Genomic DNA, 14,393 nt, shown 5'->3' with positions numbered 1-14,393 from the left:
CGGCCTTACCAATACCCTATATAGTTGCAGCAGGACCTCCCTGCTTGTACTCCATCCCTCTCGCAATGAAGGCCAACATTCCATTCGCCTTCCAGATTAACTGCTGCACCTGCAAACTAACTTTTTGGGATACATGCACAAGGATCTCCAGGTCCCTCAGCACCTCAACATGTTGTAATTTCTCCCCATTCAAATAATATTCCCTTTTACTGTTTTTTTTCCCAAGGTGGATGACCTCACATTTTCCGACATTGTATTCCATCTGCCAAAACTTAGCCCATTCGCTTAACCTATCCAAATCTCCTTGCAGCCTCTCTGTATCCTCTACACAACCCGCTTTCCCACTAATCTTTGTGTCATCTGCATATTTTGTTACACGACACTCTGTCCCCTCTTGCAGGTCATCTATGCATATTGTAAACAGTTGTGGTCCCAGCACTGATCCCTGTGGCACACCACTAACCACCGAATTCCAAGCCGAAAAGGACCCATTTATCCCGACGCTCTGTTTTCTGTTCGCCAGCCAATTCTCTATCCATGCTGATACATTTCCTCTGACTCCGTGTACCTCTATCTTCTGCAGTAATCTTTTATGTGGCACCTTATCGAATGCCTTTTGGAAATCTAGATACACCACATCCATCGGTACACCTCTATCCACCATGCTCGTTATATCCTCAAAGAATTCCAGTAAATTAGTTAAACATGATTTCCCTTTCATGAATCCATGCTGCGTCTGCTTGGGTGCAATATTCCCATCTTGATGTCCCGCTATTTCTTCCTTAATGATAGTTTCAAGCATTTTCCCCACTACAGATGTTAAACTAACCGGCCTGTAGTTACCTGCCTTTTGCCTGCCCCCTTTTTTAAACAGAGGCGTTACATTAGCTGCTTTCCAATCCGCTGGTACCTCCCAGAGTCCAGAGAATTTTGGTAGATTATAACGAATGCATCTGCTATAACTTCCGCCATATCTTTTAATACTCTGGGATGCATTTCATCAGGACCAGGGGACTTGTCTACCTTGAGTCCCATTAGCCTGTCCAGCACTACCCCCCTAGTGATAGTGATTGTCGCAAGGTCCTCCCTTCCCACATTCCTGTGCCCAGCAATTTTTGGCATGGTTTTTGCGTCTTCCACTGTGAAGACCGAAGCAAAATTATTTTAAGGTGTCAAGCATTTCCGCATTACCCATTATTAAATCCCCCTTCTCATCTTCTAAGGGACCAACATTTACTTTAGTGACTCTTTTCCGTTTAATATATCTGTAAAAGCTTTTACTATCTGTTTTTATGTTTTGCTCAAGTTTACCTTCGTAATCTATTTTTCCTTTCTTTATTGCTTTTTTAGTCATTCTTTGCATTTGTTTAAAATATTCCCAATCCTCTAGTTTCCCACTAAACTTGGCCACCTTATGCGCATTGATCTTTGATTTGATACTCTCCTTTATTTCTTTGGTTATACACGGCTGGTTATCCCTTCTCTTACCGCCCTTCTTTTTCACTGGAATATATTTTTGTTGCGCACTATGAAAGAGCTCCTTAAAAGTCCTCCACTGTTCCTCAATTGTGCCACCGTTTAGTCTGTGTTTCCAATCTACATTAGCCAACTCTGCCCTCATCCCACTGTAGTCCCCTTTGTTTAAGCATAGTGCACTCGTTTCTGACACAAGCTCCTCACCCTCAATCTGTATTACAAATTCAATCATACTGTGATCACACATTCCGAAATGATCTTTTACTCAGAGATCGTTTATTTTTCCTGTCTCATTACACAGGACCAGATCTAAGATAGCTGTTCCCTTGTAGGTTCTGTTACATATTGTTCTAAGAAACAATCCCTTATGCATTCTATGACTTCCTTTTCTAGGCTACCCCGTGCGATTTGAGTTGAGCAATCGATATGTAGGTTAAAATCGCCCATGACTACTGCCGTTCCTTTTTCACATGCCTCCATTATTCCCTTGATTATTGCCCGCCCCACCGTGAAGTTATTATTTGGGAGCCTATAAACTTCGCCCACCAGTGACTTTTTCCCCTTACTATCTCTAATCTCCACCCACAATTATTCAACATTTTGTTCATTAGAGCCAATATCGTCTCTAACAACTGCCCTGACATCATCCTTTATTAAGAGAGCTCCCCGACCTCCTTTCCCTTCTTGACTATCTTTCCAAATCGTCAGATACCCCTGTATGTTTACTTCTAAGTCTTGGCCACCCTGCAACCACGTTTCTGTAATGGCCACCAAATCATACCCATTTGTAATGATTTTGCCGTCAGCTCATTTACTTTATTTTGAATGCTGCGTGCATTTAGGTAGAATGTTTTAATCCTAGTTTTTAAAAATGATTTTTAGTTTTTACCCCTCCTGCAGCCCCTTTATATTTAGTGGCCCTTTTTGTTACAGCTGCCTATTCCACCTCTCTTATAATTCCTCCCCTAAAAATCTATCGAGGTTTGGGGCAATTAACATTTTCAAGTTTCACATTGATCGATTTTTGTTCGGCAAGGATACGAAGATATATGGAATCATCGCAGGCAAATTAAATTAAGAATTAGTTGAAAGGGACAGAAACAGAAACAGCTGCAAACAAACTTTGCATTTTATTCATATTTAACAGCAACAATATCCGTGCCATGCACAACTATGCTGTGGTCAGAGAAAAACGCCCTGAGCTTTTCTGTGGCTCTCTTTCCTCTCTTCCCTTCCTCCTGCACGCTGCCAGTTTTTAAACCTTGTTCTAAATGTTGGTCTGGGCGAGGGCATTCCACATTCACAGAACCATCTCTACCGTTTCATTGCTTGATTTCTACGCTTATTAATTATGAATCTCCTTGAGCTACAATGGTAGCGCTTGCGACAATACAGTAAAAGATGGCTTATTGGAAAGACGTTGTGACCATAGTTTGGTTTTGTACAGAATTGAACCTATATCACTCAAGAGGGAATGTTATATTTACAATAAACTATATCGTTTTATAAATTTTGGTTCATTCGCTCCCCAGTGCCAGATGAGGAATTGTTTGATTCCCGCATTTATTTCATGTGGGGAACAGGCACGGGTATTCAATCAGAAATAACCCACAGATTGACACAGGAATAACCGCAGCGAGAGAGACAGACAGCACCGTGGTACATGGCGGAATCGACAAGAGAGATGGATAAATAGCAAACGGCCTCAAACTCTGAAAAGTGCAAACATCACATGCAAAAGCATCGGCTGCTCCAGGTGAGGCTCGAACTCACAACCTCGGCATTTCCCAAGCCTGTACTGTCATATAAATACCACGCGCTAACTGATTGCGCCACTAGAGCTGCATATCCTGTGGTCTTTGTGCTCCCATCATACAGCTGCCTGTTCCACCTGTATAACAAGGAAGAAGACAATGAATCATCGAATCATTCAACACAAAAGGAAGCTTTTCATCCCATCGTGTCTATGCCGGCTCTCTGCAAGAAGCCTTCAGTTATTGAGACTCCATAGATTTTCACCATAGACGTGTTTTATTATTTGTGTAATGTTTTGTTATTTGTAATGAATTTGGATGTCTGTGCGGGAACATTATAAATATATTTGTGCATCTATCTGTGAGTTGTAAATTAAATTGTGTGGAACATTGATAATCAAATTATATGTGTTCATATATGTGTTATTATAAATCTATTTGTTTTTATGTCTGTTTCCTTTCTAAATTTATCTCTATGTATCTCTGTGCTTATAATTGTATTTACGTTTATTTGCGAGGTGTTTACAATTAGCATAGATACAAAGGTATACAAAGAAAATACATTTATAACAAACATAAATGCTCCATAATACTATTATAAATAACTTTGTTGCATTCAAATACGTAAACACGAACACAGATATACAAAATATATTTATATCCCACAGAACATATTGCAACTTAACACAGAGACACCAAAATATATTTAGAGCTTTCACTGATCAAAGAACATTTTACTCTCTACGGTCCTCAGCAAATTTTGCTGTGCCTGTATTTCCTCTGCTTGTGCTCGGTGTCGGAGAAGGTTTGGCTGTGCCGTGGTATATCGTTTCCCAAGGATGGGCTGAAATGCGCTGTCTGAGGCCACGTTCACTGCTATAGTAGATATATAATAATCATCTGGACTTGTGTATAAAGGCATAATTACAACATCTACAGATGTTTCATCCTGGTACACAAATCCACCGACAAATTAGTTCAACGGCTCACCCGCCCCAGTTGTTAAACTTCCTGCGAGGACATTGGTCCAAGCTCTATTGATGTACTACCCCATCTACTGTAACAGGTCCATCCTGCGCCAGAACTGGTCCCAATGCCCCGGATTCTGTCGCCCAAACTCGTGCAACATTTATCCAGACATACGTTGCTATTTGCAATCTCAGTAGCGCGGGGCACTGGAAATAATCCATAGAATACCTTTGTGGTCCTGCTCATTAATTTCCTCAATTGGACCTGAAACGCTGATTGAAGGAACTCATCCCCTTGTTTCCTTTTGTCATTGGTTAGCACATGGATCACGGCTTACGCTGCTCCCCTTCGCCCCTCAAAATGTTCTGCACCCACTCAGTGATGTTCTTTACCTGGCAGAAGGGAGGATACACACCACGCATGACTCACGTTTGCCGTTGCAGAAAGGTACTGACTTTCGAATCGCCAATGACGTCAACTTATCTTACTTTTTAGTTTCAAAAGCAAAGTACTGCGAATCCTGTAAGCCTGTAATGAAATCAGGAAATGTTGGATATACTCAGCCAGTCAGGCAGCAGCTCTGGAAAGATTTCTGATGAAGGAGTTGAGATTAAATGTCATTGACGTGAAGCGTCAACAATGCAATCCAGATACGTTCCGATATTGTAATCCCAAAGCGCCAGTTTGTGGGTATTGAAACCATTCCGGCTACCACGCATTAATGTGGGAGCTAATTTGTTGTTGTTGTTCTGGTAAAGTCGCAACAGCAGAGGACTGCAATGAATTATCCAAGTCTTTAAGATAAATCATATGTTTTACAATTAATAACACGAGCCAGTTCCAAAAGACATTCAATCTTCAAAACGGTTAACTTCCACCGTTTAATTTCCGCCATGTCTGCCGGGGAAAAACACAGGTTTTGGCTGTTTTTTTTAATTGCAGTTCATTGCTGTTGCGACTAGTTTACTTTGAACATTCTCGCTTTAAATATTCTCACAGAGGCCGTCTGAATGGTGCACGAGTTTTCGACATCAACGTTTACTCACCCCTGTGACCGCCACCTAGTGGTTAGGATGCAGCGCTCTCTCCTCGTCGGCACAGGTTCGATGCATATTCCGGGAATTATTAAATTAAAATTAAGCTTATTAAATTAATTACATAACATTCTGTGAAAGATTAATAATTATTTCTATCGCCATTGACAACTTGTCACGTTCTGTTTCAGACTGAGGGAAATACATGGCAACAGAGAGCCTGCCAAACTTCCAACAATTGCGGTCTCAAAGGGCAAGTATGATGTCAGCACGCACCCGTCGAGGTCCCTCAAGTGCGCTTCTCAGAGCACGATGTGCGTGCGCCGAAAACTTGCACTGGGACAGTCAAAATGGCTTTTGACAGATCCAAGGCATCCCCGAGAGAAGGGTCATTGCGGTCGGAGATTTGCGCTATTTTCCCAACTCTTGCCTAGAAGATCTCCTTCAAAATCTTACGCCTGGTAAGGGTGACAGAGAGATAGTTAGGCAGGGGAAGACAGTTATGTGCATGTCACAGAAAGAGAGAGACAGACAGGGGGTTGTGATTGAGAGGAGACAGTCCGGAGAGACAGAAAGCGAGACAGACAGATTTTGAAAGAGAGAGAGAGAGTGAGCGACAGACTAGGGGGAGGGGAGACAGATTGAATTAATTATGGTGGGGGATATAGAGTGCGACAATACTGAGGGGGGAGGGGCGGCAAGACCGACTGACAGGGTGAGAAACGGATGGAGACAAACTGGGTGGGTGGGAGATATGATGGGTGACAAAGAGAGAGGGAGACGTGGAAGTCAGAAGGGAGGACGCAGACGGTGGAGAATGATGGAAGGTGGAAGTGCTTGACAGACAGGGGAGGCAGAAAGGGAAGACTGACGGAGGGCAGATAGAGAGCGACAGACAGGGGCAGACAAGGTTGAATGGTGGAAGGGGACAGTAATTGACAGACAGGGGAGGCAGACGGGGGTTAGCCACAAAGATAACACAATTGGCTGCGATAGAGATAAAGAGAGAGAGACAAATGGTGGGGTGAGGCAGTGAGAGTGAGAGAGAGGGGGTGAGACAGATAAATAGAGAGTGTGGTGAAACAATCGGGGCAAACAGGGCGAGAGATACAGATGGGGCATACAGCAACGGCAGTCAGATGAGGATATATAGACAGAGAGAGAGGCATACAGGAGAGACAGGAACAGAAAGACATACGAGGAGGCAGAATGAGAGAGATATACGGCGGATCAGACACGGAGAGAGATAGAGTGATGGAAACAGACAGAGAGAGGCAGGTGGGGGAGACAGACCGGGAAAACACAGAGAGAGAGAGAGAGAGAGAGAGAGAGAGAGAGAGAGAGAGAGAGAGAGAGAGAGAGAGAGAGAGAGACAGAGACAGAGAGAGAGAGAGAGAGAGAGACAGAGAGAGAGAGAGAGAGACAGAGAGAGAGAGAGACAGAGAGAGAGAGAGAGAGACAGAGAGAGAGAGAGACAGAGAGAGAGAGATAGACAGAGAGAGAGAGACAGAGAGAGAGAGACAGAGAGACAGAGAGAGAGAGACAGAGAGAGAGAGACAGAGAGACAGAGAGAGAGAGACAGAGAGACAGAGAGAGAGAGAGACAGAGAGACAGAGAGAGAGAGAGACAGAGAGAGATAGAGAGACAGAGAGACAGAGAGACAGAGAGAGAGCGAGAGAGAGAGAGAGAGACCATACGGTAGCAGAGTGTGAATGTTACTGAACTACTAATCCAGAGACCTGGTCAAAAGATCGCCGAGATGTAAGTTCAAATCCTGCCACGGCAGCTGAAGAATTTAAATATAGTTAATTACATGAATCTGGATTTAAAGAGCGAGTATCAGAAATGACCATGACAATACTGGATTGTCATAATAATCCATCTGGTTCACTAATGTCCTTTAGGGGATGAAATATGCCGTCCTTTCCTGGTTTGGGCGATACGTGATTCCAGACGCAGAGCAATGTGGTTGACACTTCAATGCCCTCTACAAAGGCCCAGTGAGACACTCAGTTGAAGCAAACTGCAGCGACAAAGTCCGCACTGCGGGAGTCTCTTCACCACACGGACGACAGCGGTTACAAATAGTCAGCTCAGCACCACCTTCTCCGGCGTAGTTTCAGAAGGGCAATAAAGGAAGGAAGGCCTTTGTAGCTGCGCCCACATTTCTGAATTAATTTTTTAGAAAACGTAGGAGACAGGGAAAGAGGCCGTCAGAGAGTGAAATAGAGACAGAGGCAGACGGCGGGGTAATCGATTGGTCAAACAGAGTGAGAGAGATGAAGAGACAGCAGGGAGGCAGACGTGTAGAGAAAGAGGGAGAGAACCAGAAGGCGGAGTCAGATAGACAGATCGACGAAGTAAAGAGAGATAAACATTTGGGGGTGACAGAGAGAATGAGAGATGGGGATAAAGCTGTGGATATACAGAAGTGAATACACGTGCGGAGGGTTAGAGTGGGACAGACGCAGGAGAGAAATGGGCAGAAAACAGACCCGGAAAGACAGGGAGAAAACGTAGTGGTTGACAAAGAAAAAGAGCTTGGGGAGCGAGAGAAAGAGAGAGAGAGCAACAAATTGGGTGTGGTGGGATAGAGATCGACTGCAAGAATGGTGCATTGCGACAGGCTGCGGTAGATAGATGATATATTCCAAAGACAAAAGCTGAGACGGTGCTCGACGGGAACAGGACAACTGGTGAGCCAGAGGGGCGGCATAGAGAGCGAGAGAAAGACAGGTGAGAGATAGGAAGGAGATAGAGAGGGGCGGTGGGGGTGGCGGGCGGGGGGCAGAGGGAGAGAGTGACCTACAGGAGGTGATAGAGAGAGAGCGACAGACCGTGTGGTGGAGATAACCGACTGGAAATGTAAAAGAAGGAGACAGATTTGATGAGGCTGATGGTGGTAGACAGACGGGAGGATGTAGAAGGGGAGAGAGATGCAGCAGATGGAAACGGGGAAGACAGAAATAGAACAGAAGAATCAGACAGACACAGAAAAGTTAGGGAGAGAGAGATCCAGACTGGGGAGACAGAGAGGGTGACAAACGGGGGAGTTCAACAGGAGGGAGACAGGGAGGTAACAACAGAGACAGACAGTGAGAGAGATAGGTTGACAGACTGCGGGGCCAGACGGACCGAGAAGTGCAAGGGACAGACTCGAGAGACAGAGACAGAGGGATGGAGGGGGAGAGACTGATGGGCACAAATGGGGAGACAGAAATAGAGATAACAGCAGAGGAAAGTAAAAGACAGTGGGAGTCAGACGGAGAGAAAGGCGGGAGGGGCACAGAGAAAGACAGACGGGGGTTACACAAGTGGCGAGAAAGACCGCGGAGTTATAGGTTGGGCAAGAGAGTTTTGGAAACAGATGGGGAGACAGAAATAAAGACAGACATGAGGAGATAGAGAAAGAAAAACAAACGGGGAGAATCTTTTCAGTCCCGCTCTCGTCCAATTTTAGTGAATAAAAATGTAACTGGCACTGTAAATAGTGTCGTGGAACATAAAGTTGCAAAGAGACGCTTATTAAGTGCTTGTGAAAATAACTATGCAGATATAGGTCCCAGTGACGAAGTGTAAATTATTTCATATTGAATCTAAGAAAGATGGATCAGAGTATATTATACTGAGAAACTGTGCCTGTGAATGATATTTAGGGGTGCAAGTACTGAAATCTCTCCAAATCCCCCTGTTTTTGGTGGTCATAATTTCCCTGTCTTTTGAACACCAAATGCCCCTGTTTCTGAAACTCCTTATTTCCATGTACCCGGAGCTCTGAATTTCCCATGTTTCAAGAGCTCCTCATTCCTCTGTTTCAGGAGCTCCTCATCCCTCTGTTTCAGGAACTCCTGATTCCCCTGTTTCAGGAGCTCCTTATCCCACTGTTTCTGGAGCTCCTAATTCAGCTGTTTCTGGAGCTCCTTATCCCTCTGTTTCAGGAGCTCCTTATTCCTATGTTTCTGGAGCTCCGAATTCTCCATTTTCTTGCACACCTCATTTCTCTATTTCAGCAGCTTCTAATTCTCCAGTTTAAGGTGCTCCTCATTTCCCTGTGTCAGGAAATCCAGATTATCCTCTTTCTGGCGCTCAAATTACACTGTTTCTGTAGCTCCTCGTTCTAATGTTTCAGTAGTTTCTTTGTCCCATGTTTTGGAGTAAATAATGCCCCTGTCACTGGAGCTCATAATTCCCCTGTATCAGGTGATCCTAGTTCACCTCTTTCTTTAACTGCTAACTCTTCTTTTCTGCTGCTCCTAATTCCCCTTCTTTATAAGATAAAGTGCTTGAGCTCTAAATTTTCCTATTCTTAATTACCCTATTTATGGCGCTCCGACTTTCCCTGATTATTATGCCCTCTCCTAACTTCCCAGTATTTCATTGTAACTGTAGCTGTATCGTAATTTCGCTGTTTATGGAGCTCTCTACTAATTTTCAGGTTTCTGTTACGGTCTCCTAATTCCCCCGAACTTGGAGGTCCTAATTCCACTGTTTCTGTTGTTCCTAATTATTCGCGTTTCAGGAGATCCTAATTCAACTGTTTCTTGATCCTATTTCCTGTCATTAAAGGGCACTCTCATTCCGTTGTTTCTGGAGATCAACCAATGCTGATGTTTCTGGAGCTCCTAATTTCCTTGTTTCCGGAGCTCCTAATTCCCCTGCTTCCGGAGCTCCTAGTTCCCCTGTTTCTGCTGCCCCATCACAATTCTTTCTTTTTATGAATATCCTAACTCCGCTGTTTCAGAAACTCCTACTTCTGCTGTATCTGGTGCATTTAATTCCACGTGTGTACACCACCTGAAGTAATGGAAGCCATTTGCTTTAAGAAGCTGATGGCACATTTTTAACATTGTCGATCTCCTTGCATAGGCAGGACAAGCTGTGAATTGGACATTCTTGCAGAATATTTCTGTTTGGATGTAAAAATCAGGCAATTGAATGCCGAGCGTTGTTTCAAACGGGAGAGGAACTGGCCCAGAGTTTAAGGCGAATAGCTGCTAATCCATTGTGATCTGCATGCGTGGCTCCGAATCCCATACTCGTCCTTATTGTATAAAACGTTTGAAGCCAATTGTTGTTTTGTCAATCACATAAAACCTCATGGCCAAATTTGCCTTTTACTGTCAAGGATGCTGTCCTTTGGTCATGTCATGTCTCAAATGAATATAGGGCCTGTAATTACGGCCTCACTGGGTCTGTACGGAGTACGTACGCAAGCGGCAATGACCCACAAAAGCCGTTCTTTGGGGTGCGAGGCGCATGCACTGAAAACCAGGTTTTCCAATGTCAAATTCTTGCTTGACAGACCCAACGCTTCTTCAGGAGAAGGACATTCGCGTGAGTATGCGCTATTCGTACATCAATTGCCCAGCTAATGTCCTTAAATTGCTTGGGCCTGGGAATAGCAGGTGCATAGCCTACCTTTTTCAGCGTAAGAGTTTTAAAACATGTAAAAAATATTAAAAAAACATATAGAAATAAAACGTAATAACATTTTTATGATTAAAAACTCTGTCCACTTAAGAAGGATTATTTTAAACCCTACATATCAAACTTTAAAAAAAATCCGAATAATATATTTTTTTCTATACATTTGTTAACTTTAATTTAAATTAATATTAAATACGTGACTAGTTTTTTTTTACATTTTATGTGTGTTTGGGTGATGGGGGCGTTTTCATTCATAATACTGAGAATCCCGACTAACGGAGATGCTGTTATTACGAATGATAATACTGTACCTTCATTGGCTATCCAGAGCCACGTGAATCCACCTTCTCCCTCCGCAGCTGCAAGACGTGAATGCGCTGCGAAGCGCGCGAAGAGAAGGCCTCAGGTGCGGAGGGTGCAGGAGCAAAAGGTAGGTGTGGAACGTTATCACTATTTTCAGCCGAGCGTCTGGGGGAAGCCTAGCACAATGTCTTCAGGCCCAATATATTCATCAAAGATAAAATTTACATTCTTATGTTCTTATTCGTAGGACTATGGAAAGGGGGACTAATCTGATCGCTCTCTCAGAGACACAGCACAGCCACGTTGGGCCGAATAGCTTTCTTCCCTACCGTCAGAATATGCCGCTTTAATATAGAAAGGGTTACGCACTTTACTGTCGACTGCTCGTTGGTCGAGGGCTATGAATCTCTCTTTGTGATTTTCACAGAGGAAATGCGAGAGGTCACGGATTAGTTTGTGTCTGTTTAAACCGATTTGCTGTCAGTCCAACATCAATCTGTGTCTGTTTTCAAAAGGATTTGCTTTCTTTCCCGCGTCATTCTGGGCCGTTTTAAAATAAAATAAATCGCAGTTCAAGAACATTCTATATCTGCTTCACAGGGATTTGCATTCAGTACCGCAAATTTATGTGTCTGTTTAAAAGGGATATGCTATCAGTCCCGGATCATTCTGTGCCTGTTTAAAAGGGATGTGCTGTCTATTCCAGATTTCAAATTTCAAAATTCAAAAACTGTCTTTGGAGGGTGTAGGAATTTAAGTTTGTTTGTGAGTTTGTGTAAGAGAGAGAGGGAGAGAGTGCAAACGTGTTGTGCGATCGTGCTTGGCATTTCATATCATATGTGAAAAAAGGCATTACATGGAATTTGAAGCCATGCCGATTAGCTTGAACACTCCTTCGCGGAATATCTTACAGGAGAAGAATCTGCTGTGGTATTTTCCCATTCCACATCTGAAAAAATGCAAAAAACACAACTTCGAAACATACGGATTCCAGCCAGGACATGCGTGTGGGCTTTGTGACATGATGAGTACAACCAACTTATTTTCAAATTCAAGTCAAATCAAAACAAGACAAGACAAGTCAAGACATGACCGACTGACTTTGTTTATATATATATATATATATTTATAAGTATATACGTGTGTGTGTGTGAGTGTATACTTATGTACAATGTATACCTCCCCGCTTTTTAACTTTCACAATAAATGTGCTTTTTCTGATCTGCCTGCACTGGGCACTATTGCTTTTGTCCACTTTCACAGCACAAGCAGCTGCTGTCGGATCCTGACATTGCATATCTGAAAAACAGCAGACAGACACCCTTCACTTTAAAAGATCACCATTACATCCCACATCTTCCCTCGTGGCTTGTCTTCCACCATGGGCTGACTGTGTCTGTTGTTATTTACTGCATGCACACCCTTATCTCCATCGTTCAATCAAAAAAGAAATACATTATTAATTGATGATATATTTAATTAAAACAAATCAAATTCAATTTTTGTTTAATAAATTTCACATGTATACATTCCTTACAAAATTAAGTATATAAATTTTATGAAATTGGCTTTTTGTCTGGGTTGGTTTTACTTCCTCCCTCCTTCCTGCCTGTCTATCACCTGGGGCTTCAATCACCGTCCCAGTCCCACGTGGTCCTGAGCCCCACGCTCACTCAGTGCACAATTGCCTTCAGGGATGATAGAAATCTCACTTTATTCTTTTAAAAGGGAACTGCTGTCAGTCAAGCGTCATTCTGCGTCTGTGTTAAAAGGGATGTGCTTGCAGTCCCGGATTATTCTGTGTCTGTTTAAAAGGTATGGTTGTCCGTTCCGGTTCATAACCTTTCCCTTTGAGACAGGTTTTCTCATAGTCCCGGATCACCATGTATATTTTGAAAAGGAGTGTGATTTCAGCTGTGATGACCGAATTATTAAGCTTTGTGTTCCAAGTTGCAAGCCCAGCTAAGGTGCGCACCCAGATCGCAGCGCATCTGTTCATTTACGTGAAATATGCTCACCTTTTCCAAAACCCACTCCTTGGCATAGCTTTTGCCCCGAAATTGCTCCTAATACAAACAACAACAATGTTTTTCCTTATGGCAGCAGCCGCGTTGCGTAATGGTTAAGGCGTCTGACTTCGATTGTAATCGCAACATTATCAGAAATTTGCAGCTTCGCGTCTTGCCGCCGTAAATTAACTCACTGTGTGAAATGTGATATTCTTTGTTGTCGTTCTGCCGTAAAACCAGCCATCTCGTACAATCACTCACCTGAAGAAAAGAAAGACTGTATGCATCAAGAAGCTAATGGCACATTTTCACTGTCGATCTGGTTGCACGGGCAGAACAAGCAGTGAAGTCGACTTTCTTCAACATTATTTCTGTTTGGATGCAAAAAACAGCAAACTCAATTGCTGACGCAGCTAGTAATAGGAGATGAGATGCCGAAAACTTCAGGCGATGATCTGTTGATCCAGTGTGTTGTGCATGCGTGGGTTCGAATCCCATCTTCGTCGTAATGAGGTTAAACAATTAACCCCTTCGGTTATTTTTTCAATCATATTTAATCTCATGACTAAATTCAACATTTAGTGACAAGGATGCTGCACTTTGGTCATGTAATGTTTCAAATTAATAATATATTGATCAAAGGGATAACATAAGCACCGCTATGATCATTGGGACTAATTAGATAGGTCTCTGAGAAACAGCATATCAGCATGGGCCGAATAGTGAACTACCGTCAGAGGTTAAGACCTACGTGGCTCGTTGGTCTCGGTTGAGGATTCTTGCTTCGGGATTTTTCATAATTGAAATGCAAGAGGTCACAGATTCAAATCCCGGACAAACTCCGCCATCTTTTAGTCAAAGATCCGCTTCTCACAGCCGGTCGAAAACAGAAATATTTCGAATGAAAACGTGTGAATTCGCGCAGCTGTTCCCACGGCGTCCCAATCCCAGAGATTCCCAGGAGCAAAGTGAATTTTACTCATTGAGTAAAATTAAAGTATCTCAGATGTACTCGGCTCTGTTTCTCATTGGACAACCTAAACCCGTGTTTAATTAAGGCCAATACTTGATCAGTGGATCTTCCTTTCTGCACGCATGAGCTCCCCTCCACATGGATAAGCATACATTCAGCGTCAATCTTACCTTCAAGGTGAAACATACTCTGCCCTTAATATGAGTGCGTCCTGTTTCTCTAGCGCTGAAAAGATGTGAGAAGCTGGCTTTGGATTTAGTCCCTTGGCTGCTGAATTCCAAACGTACAGGAAATCAATCTGGGGAGGCCAAGCTGCCTGGTCTGATGAAAAGGAGTTTATTCCCTATATTTTAGGCATTTTATAGACTTCTGGCCTCAACATTAGCTGTAACATGTCGGATCATAAGGACCACTCCCATTGTCTGATAATGGTTCTGCTGTTCCCACT

General features: G+C 43.2%; 1 non-coding gene across 1 annotated transcript; it reads right to left on the bottom strand.

Annotated features, from left to right (window-relative positions):
* Positions 1–3,224: 3,224 nt before the first annotated feature.
* trnai-uau (transfer RNA isoleucine (anticodon UAU)) lies at positions 3,225–3,318 on the bottom strand. Its single transcript has 2 exons — positions 3,281–3,318; positions 3,225–3,260 (listed from the first exon to the last, which is right to left on the bottom strand). It is a non-coding gene; the product is annotated as a tRNA-Ile (tRNA).
* Positions 3,319–14,393: the final 11,075 nt, after the last annotated feature.

The sequence above is a fragment of the Pristiophorus japonicus genome, chromosome 25 (genome assembly GCF_044704955.1).
Source record: "Pristiophorus japonicus isolate sPriJap1 chromosome 25, sPriJap1.hap1, whole genome shotgun sequence".
Taxonomy (NCBI): Eukaryota; Metazoa; Chordata; class Chondrichthyes; family Pristiophoridae; genus Pristiophorus; species Pristiophorus japonicus.
Note: the sequence above shows the minus strand (reverse complement) of the source record. Positions and strands in the feature narration are given on the sequence as shown.